This window comes from Portunus trituberculatus, chromosome 33, assembly GCF_017591435.1.
Source record: "Portunus trituberculatus isolate SZX2019 chromosome 33, ASM1759143v1, whole genome shotgun sequence".
Classification (NCBI taxonomy): Eukaryota; Metazoa; Arthropoda; class Malacostraca; order Decapoda; family Portunidae; genus Portunus; species Portunus trituberculatus.
The window spans coordinates 2,828,553-2,836,052 of record NC_059287.1 but is presented as its reverse complement, the minus strand read 5'-3'; the positions used below and the strand labels follow the sequence as shown (position 1 = coordinate 2,836,052).

At 47.2% G+C, this 7,500-nt stretch overlaps 1 protein-coding gene and 1 long non-coding RNA gene across 2 annotated transcripts in view; both read left to right on the top strand.

Annotated features, from left to right (window-relative positions):
* The window catches only part of LOC123512252, an 18,685-nt gene extending 16,198 nt beyond the window's left edge, over window positions 1–2,487 (top strand). The window contains exon 12 of the mRNA XM_045268523.1: window positions 2,304–2,487. The gene's annotated coding sequence lies outside the window, so the exon portion shown is untranslated. The remainder of the gene's footprint in view (window positions 1–2,303) is intronic.
* A 517-nt stretch (window positions 2,488–3,004) lies between these two features.
* Window positions 3,005–4,259, top strand: LOC123512240. Its single transcript, XR_006677047.1, has 2 exons — window positions 3,005–3,690; window positions 4,086–4,259. It is a non-coding gene; the product is annotated as an uncharacterized LOC123512240 (long non-coding RNA).
* The last annotated feature ends 3,241 nt before the right edge of the window (window positions 4,260–7,500 follow it).

Sequence of the window (7,500 nt, the reverse complement as noted above, 5' to 3'; positions counted from 1 at the left end):
AATAATAATAATAATAATAATAATAATAATAATAATAATATCAATAATAACAATAATAACAATAACAATGATAATGATAATGATAACGACAATGATAAAAATTATGATAGTAACAGAAACAACAACACAGCAGCAGCAGCAGTAGCAGCAGCAGCTCCTACGCACTTCTCTGTAAGGCGGCGTGTTTACAAAAGCATCCACAGCTGTGTTTCCTCTTTACAAATATCCGTTCCCACAAACATTAAATAAACATACAAAATGGAGCCTGGGAACCTTGACGATGTAAATACTAACAGGAGGTTACTTATCATCTGTTAACGCAAAGCAAGTCAGCGTGACCAAACCTAACCTAACTGAGCCTAACAAAACTTCATCAGAACTTTAGCTAACTCTGACAATGTAAATAATGAAGGAAAAAGAAAATCTATTATAGGATAAGTCAAGGTGGCGTAAGCAAACTTAATCTGCTCTAACTTAATCTCATCTAACCAAACCTAACTTAAATGACAAACTAGATACTGAAAATAGTTACTCTGTTTTATGCTATCGTAAGGCAAGGTAGCAACCAAACGTAATCTTTTTTTTTTTCTTTTTTTTTTTATTTATACCATATGGGCTTTTCACGGGAATTTATGGGCTAAAGGGAATATTTTTTGGGGTACCTCCTATCTCAAAGCCCACCCGCTAGGAAACCATTGCCCCGAGTGAGGAAGCCTACATTCGGACCGGGGACAGGATTCGAACCCGTGCGTTTGGAGACCCCTCGGACCCCAAAGCACGCATGTTTCCACTGTACCACGGCGGCCCCAATAACAATAATAGTAATAAAATAATCTAATCTAACCAAACTTAAATGACAAAGTAGATACTGAAAAAAGTTACTCTATCATCTGCAAACGTAAGTCAAGGTAGCGTATAAGTAGACCAAACCGGCCTGAACCTAACCTAACTTGATCAAAACTTAATCTAACTGTGACAATGAAAATACTGAGAAAAAAGTTACTCTGTGGTATGCTAAGGTAAGTCAAGGCAGCGTAACTATACTTAACTTGATCTAACTTAATCTAATCTAACCAAACCTAACCTGAATACTGAAAGAAAGGAGAATCTGTCATCTGCTAATGTAAGTCAAGGCAGCGTGAGTAAACTAACCTGGCCTAACCAAATCTAATGTGGAGGAAGGTGATGAAGGGAAGACGGCCTCAGGAAAGAGTACTTTATTCCTGACTAGTTTCACAGTAGGGAGGAATTTGTCACAATGTCCTCACTAACTTAACTTTTCCACACAACATAACTAACTTTAAGGCACCTGGCAATCCATTGGGCCTTTATTTTTCATCTTTTTTGTTGTCCTTGGCGAGTCTCCCTTCTTGCATAAAAAAAAAAAAAATAACATGACTTCAACATAAACACAGACTAACATCCAAGGATATTAATAAAGATAATAACAGTGGGGGAGGGGATTCCCAGATGAAGCAACACCACGGGAGGGGAGCAGTGTGGGGTGCGGAATTTAAGAGGTATAGGCAATCAGGTTCCTTCAGACAGGGAAGGGCACCGGGATGTCTTAAAGGCAGCAAGAAACCCGCTAGACACCACAGTGAGGCGACTTGTTCCTTCCCCGCGTCAACACACAGCACCAGTAATGCGTCTGTCGTGGCTCCTGGTGGCTCTGGCGGCTGCCGTCTTGGCTGTCTTGCCCGCCGCTGCTACTTCGTACTTCCCTGGAGGACAGCGATTCCCTGGTGGATTCCCACGACCACCCATACCCCGACCCTTCCCCAGACCAGGATTTCCACGTCCCTTCCCCCCACGGCCTTACCCTTGGCGCTGAGTGCAGGGACGCAAGGTGGGATCAGCAGCGAAACAACTCCCTTCTCTTCATTACAGCCTGTCATCCCTAGAGCCTTCGTCCTTTTAACCCATTCATTACTAAGACGCACTTCAACCAAAAGTTTAGGTTAGGTTAGGTCAGACGATTTTATTGACATTAGGAGGGTTTTATAAAGAACAAAAGAATAAAAGCCAGTCTTCACTATTTCAATTCCACATAAGTTCCTGAAGCTGTATAAAATCGCCAAATAGTATGTAAAAAATATGTGAAAATGTGTCATGGTACTGAAGGGGTTAACGTAACACTAACCTGCTCTCGTCACCTTAACTCTCCATTTCGCCTTTATCTTTCTTTAAATTAGTATATACTTTACCGCAGACTCTTTAGGGAAGAACAAATACTGTAATGCTGTTTATCAATTTACCATTTATTCCCTTGCACTGACTCACTGTTTGGTCATCCTTCACAGCCGCCTCACGCCTCACCTGGACTCGACACTTGCCTGATACTGGAAACTCATTAACCTGGACAGCTGCAAGCAACACCTGCTCATCTTTTAAGGCTGCTTTCGTCTTGGTGTTGGAATTCTTTACGAGGAGTCAACGCTTTCATTAACCCTGAATGTATCCACGCATAAACTTTTAAAAGAACAATGTATGTGTTATTTATATAATTAATACAGGAAGTGGTAGTATAGTAGTATGGTAATAGTAGTAGTAGTAGTAGTAGTAGTAGTAGTAGTTTCACAGGTTAAATCTCATTCACGGCTAAAGTGAACTGCACATAAAAAAATCAACACTGAAGCCAAAGTGAGTTCACAAAAACCTGTCAATTCATAAGGAATCTTCTATCAATATGTGATGAAGTGGAAAGAGGAGGTGTGTGGGTGAGCTCGTGAATAGCAAACGCCTCCTTCTCCTCCTCCTCCTCTTCTTCTTCTTCCTCCTCCTCCTCGTCCTCCTCCTCCTGCTACTTCTACTCCTTCTCCTCCTCCTCCTCCTCCTCTGCTCTTCTTCTTCCTCCTCCTCCTCCTTCTTTTCCTACTTTTACTCCTACTTCTCCTCCTCCTCTGTACTTCCTCCTTTTCGTTCTCCTCCCCCACTTCCTCCTCTATTATCACACTTTTTCTTTTATCACTTCCTCTTTCTCCTCATGTCCTCCTATTCCTACTTATACTCCTCCTCCTCCTCCTCTTTTTTCCTTTATCATATCTTCTCTTTCTCCTCATGTCCTTTTCGTTTTTTATCTCCTTCTTCTTCTGCTCTATGGTTTTCTTTCCTTCACTTATTCTATGCCTATATTTGAGTTGTTCCTTGTTTTCCCTCCTTCTCCTCGTCTCCTCGTTTCTCATATCCTTTCTTCTTCTATTGCTCATAATCCTAACATAACACAGCCTAGCATTATAACATGACATAACACAGAACCAAAATGCATTAAAAAAAAAAAAACACTTGGGATATAAATAACGTGAATTAAGACAGCAGGGAGTCCCACACGCAACACCGGCGGGAATACCACACGAGGACACAGGCAGGTCCCCAAAGGTAGCGGTCTATCAGGGAAGGGGGAGTGAGAGATGATATAGCGGGCAAGAATCTATGTAAGCTCAGTGTTGCTTGACTTCTTCCTTCGTCAACACAGCCTCGCAATGCGTCTGCTGTGGCTGCTGGTGGTGCTGGCGGCTGTCCTGGTTGCCTCCCACGCCGCTGCGAATCCCTTGTCTCCCATCCCTCCAGGGCCATTCCCGCCGCCTGGGCCAAGGCCGATACCCTTACCATACCCATGGCCAGGTCCACCAATCCCAGGGCCATATCCACCCCGTCCCCCAATAGGACCGTACGGCTGGTGAATCAGAGGTACTGCAGAAGTGTAGACCACGATGAATGTTGGTCTAATTTCCCTCACTATAAATTAAAGTTTGTCATTCAGCTCTGATCATCATAACTTACTATTTCGCTTTTACCATCCTTTACTCTAACCTGAGTACAACGATAATAATAATAGCCTCCTTCACTCCGGATACCATTATAAAAGATACATAAAGAAGAATTGAAAAATTAACTAGCATTGTATCTCCATTTACTCCTCTCCTGATTAATAAGATGATTTTACGAGGTTTAGGAAAGTGTCTGTAGTTCTGAAAGGGTTTAAATCAGATAATCAGTCATAAACAAAGTAAAGGACATACCGTTTATCTTATTTCCCTTTTGTATTCCCTCATACTAACTCAAGGCTATGTTATCCCTTCCAGTTGTTGCTTCACCACACATGCCTGCTGCCAGAGCCTCAATAACCTGGACACTCCTACTACACTCTCCCTGCGACACCTTGATCTGATGCTGCTGTTTGTTTGTGTTCCTTAAGTGAAGAAGAGTCACTAATTTCTTAATCTGAAATGTATCCCTGTATAGAGCTTTGAAATAAAAGAGAGATTTGTCTGAGAGAGAGAGAGAGAGAGAGAGAGAGAGAGAGAGAGAGAGAGAGAGAGAGAGAGAGAGAGAGAGAGAGAGAGAGAGAGAGAGAGAGAGAGAGAGAGAGAGAGAGAGAGAGAGAGAGAGAGAGAGAGAGAGAGAGAGAGAGAGAGAGAGAGAGAGAGAGAGAGAGAGAGAGAGAGAGAGAGAGAGAGAGAGAGAGAGAGAGAGAGAGAGAGAGAGAGAGAGAGAGAGAGAGAGAGAGAGAGAGAGAGAGAGAGAGAGAGAGAGAGAGAGAGAGAGAGAGAGAGAGAGAGAGAGAGAGAGAGAGAGAGAGAGAGAGAGAGAGAGAGAGAGAGAGAGAGAGAGAGAGAGAGAGAGAGAGAGAGAGAGAGAGAGAGAGAGAGAGAGAGAGAGAGAGAGAGAGAGAGAGAGAGAGAGAGAGAGAGAGAGAGAGAGAGAGAGAGAGAGAGAGAGAGAGAGAGAGAGAGAGAGAGAGAGAGAGAGAGAGAGAGAGAGAGAGAGAGAGAGAGAGAGAGAGAGAGAGAGAGAGAGAGAGAGAGAGAGAGAGAGAGAGAGAGAGAGAGAGAGAGAGAGAGAGAGAGAGAGAGAGAGAGAGAGAGAGAGAGAGAGAGAGAGAGAGAGAGAGAGAGAGAGAGAGAGAGAGAGAGAGAGAGAGAGAGAGAGAGAGAGAGAGAGAGAGAGAGAGAGAGAGAGAGAGAGAGAGAGAGAGAGAGAGAGAGAGAGAGAGAGAGAGAGAGAGAGAGAGAGAGAGAGAGAGAGAGAGAGAGAGAGAGAGAGAGAGAGAGAGAGAGAGAGAGAGAGAGAGAGAGAGAGAGAGAGAGAGAGAGAGAGAGAGAGAGAGAGAGAGAGAGAGAGAGAGAGAGAGAGAGAGAGAGAGAGAGAGAGAGAGAGAGAGAGAGAGAGAGAGAGAGAGAGAGAGAGAGAGAGAGAGAGAGAGAGAGAGAGAGAGAGAGAGAGAGAGAGAGAGAGAGAGAGAGAGAGAGAGAGAGAGAGAGAGAGAGAGAGAGAGAGAGAGAGAGAGAGAGAGAGAGAGAGAGAGAGAGAGAGAGAGAGAGAGAGAGAGAGAGAGAGAGAGCCGCACACTAAAGGTCGTCTCTAGCAACGTCCGTGGTCTCCGGACTAACCTTGCAGACTTATACCAGACACAATGCAGACGTTGTTGTGGTGACCGAGACATGGCTGAACAGTGAGGTGGAGCCCACGTATGGCAGGATGCAGGGCTTCACCCACTGGGTGAGGAGGGACCGACAGGAGCGAACAGGAGGTGGAGTGGCTGTCTGCTTCAAGGAAGGAATGCAGGCCCAGCTACTCGACATAGACACGCCTCCAATGATGGAGATGATGTACTTCCGAGTAATGCTGGCAGACCGCTCAGCCCTCCTGCTGTGTGCCCTGTATCGCCCCCCGCGACAAGGGCCTGACTCACTCTGTACCTGACTGAGACCTTAGACAACCTGATGATGGCACACAGCTGCAGCCACGTGCTGATTGTGGGGGATCTCAATCACCACCTGGAAAGAGACGCCTACGAGAATCTCCTGAGGTGCAGGGTCTGACAGATCATGTCACCTTCCCCACACATGAACGAGGAGGGACATTAGACCCTGTCATCTCAGACTACCAGGAAGACAAGCTTCAGTGTCATCAGCTGGGGCTCGTGGGCAGCTCTGACCATCACGCTGTACTGACACAGCTGGAAGTGGGCGTGGCTCAGGACGAGGCCACCACCCGCACCATCTGGCTGTGGAACAAAGCAGACTGGGCTTCCTGCGCCGCGACCTGACCCACACCCCATGGGCCACTCTGCTACAGGGAGGAGCAGAGAGTGAAGCACTTGCACTCACCTCTCACCTTCTCGCCCTCCAGAGACGCCACGTCCCACACAGGGAATACACCACCAGATCGACGGATCAGCCATGGTTTGGCTACCGTTGCCGTGTTGCTGCCGAGGCAAAGTATGCTGCCTGGCTCCGCTACAAGAGGAACCCGACTCGGCGCAACAAGGACCTGCACAGGGCTGCATGCAGGAGGATGGTGGTAACCAGCAAGTGGGCCTTAAAAAAGTGGGAGGAAAGCCTGCGCCGGAAACTGTGTGGCACTGGCGTAGGAAACAAAACTTGGTGGTCTCTTGTTAAGGACAAACAAGGAACTGGCCACCAAGAATCCATCCCTCCCCTCAGCAAGCAGGACGGTACTGTCGCCACCAGCAGTAAGGAGAGGGCACAGTTGCTGGCTTCCTTGTTTGCTGGAAAATGAAGGTCGGGAATCCACAGCAGCCACCGCCTCAGCTGGTCCAGCAATGTGAGAAGACTGTCACCATGGTGGAGGTGACGCATCAGCAGGTGAAGCGATTATTGCGGGGGCTGGACACACAGAAAGCCACCGGCCCTGATGACATCAGCCCGCACCTGCTGAAGCGATGCTCCCAGGAACTGGCTGCCCCTCTCACCCAAGTTCACAACTTGTGTACGGGAAAACGTCTGGCCTTCAGTGTGGAAGGAGGCTCGAGTAGTTCCTGCACACAAAAAGCTCCAGGACGGACCCAAAAACTACAGACCCATATCCCTGTTGTCAGTGGTGGGTAAAGTGTTTGAGAGGGTCGTGGCAGAGGTGGTGTGTAGCCATCTCAAGGACAATGCCCTCCTCTCAGACCAACAGTTTGGGTTCAGACCTGGAAGGTCAACCTCCGACCTAATGATGCTTCTCACCAGGCATTGGCAGGACGCCCTCGACGACGGCAAGGACACTATAGTGGTTGCTTTGGACATAGCAGGAGCTTTTGATAAAGTATGGCACAACGGATTACTAGAAAAGCTTCGTGCTAAAGGCATCCAGGGTGGCTTGCTACGACTCTTGGGAAATTACCTGCAGGACAGAAGCCTCAAGGTGGTTGTCAACGGGCAAACATCTGAGTCCCTGCCTGTGGAGGCATCAGTGCCACAGGGTTCAATTCTTGGCCCACTCCTGTGGAATATCTACGTGGATGATCTTCTCCAGCTACTGCCAGGAGTCATGGCCTATGCTGATGACTGCACCCTCTCCTATACCTATCCACGCCAGGACAGTGGGCGGGCTGCTGAGGCCATCAATCAGCAGCTACGAGTGATAAAGGAGTGGGTGCTCGCTGGCAAGTGACATTCGCGCCGGAGAAGACACAAGCAATGGTTGTCTCGGTCCCCAGCCGCCATGGCAGCAATGGCAGGAAAGTTGTCTTTGGCGTTGCTGCTCTCC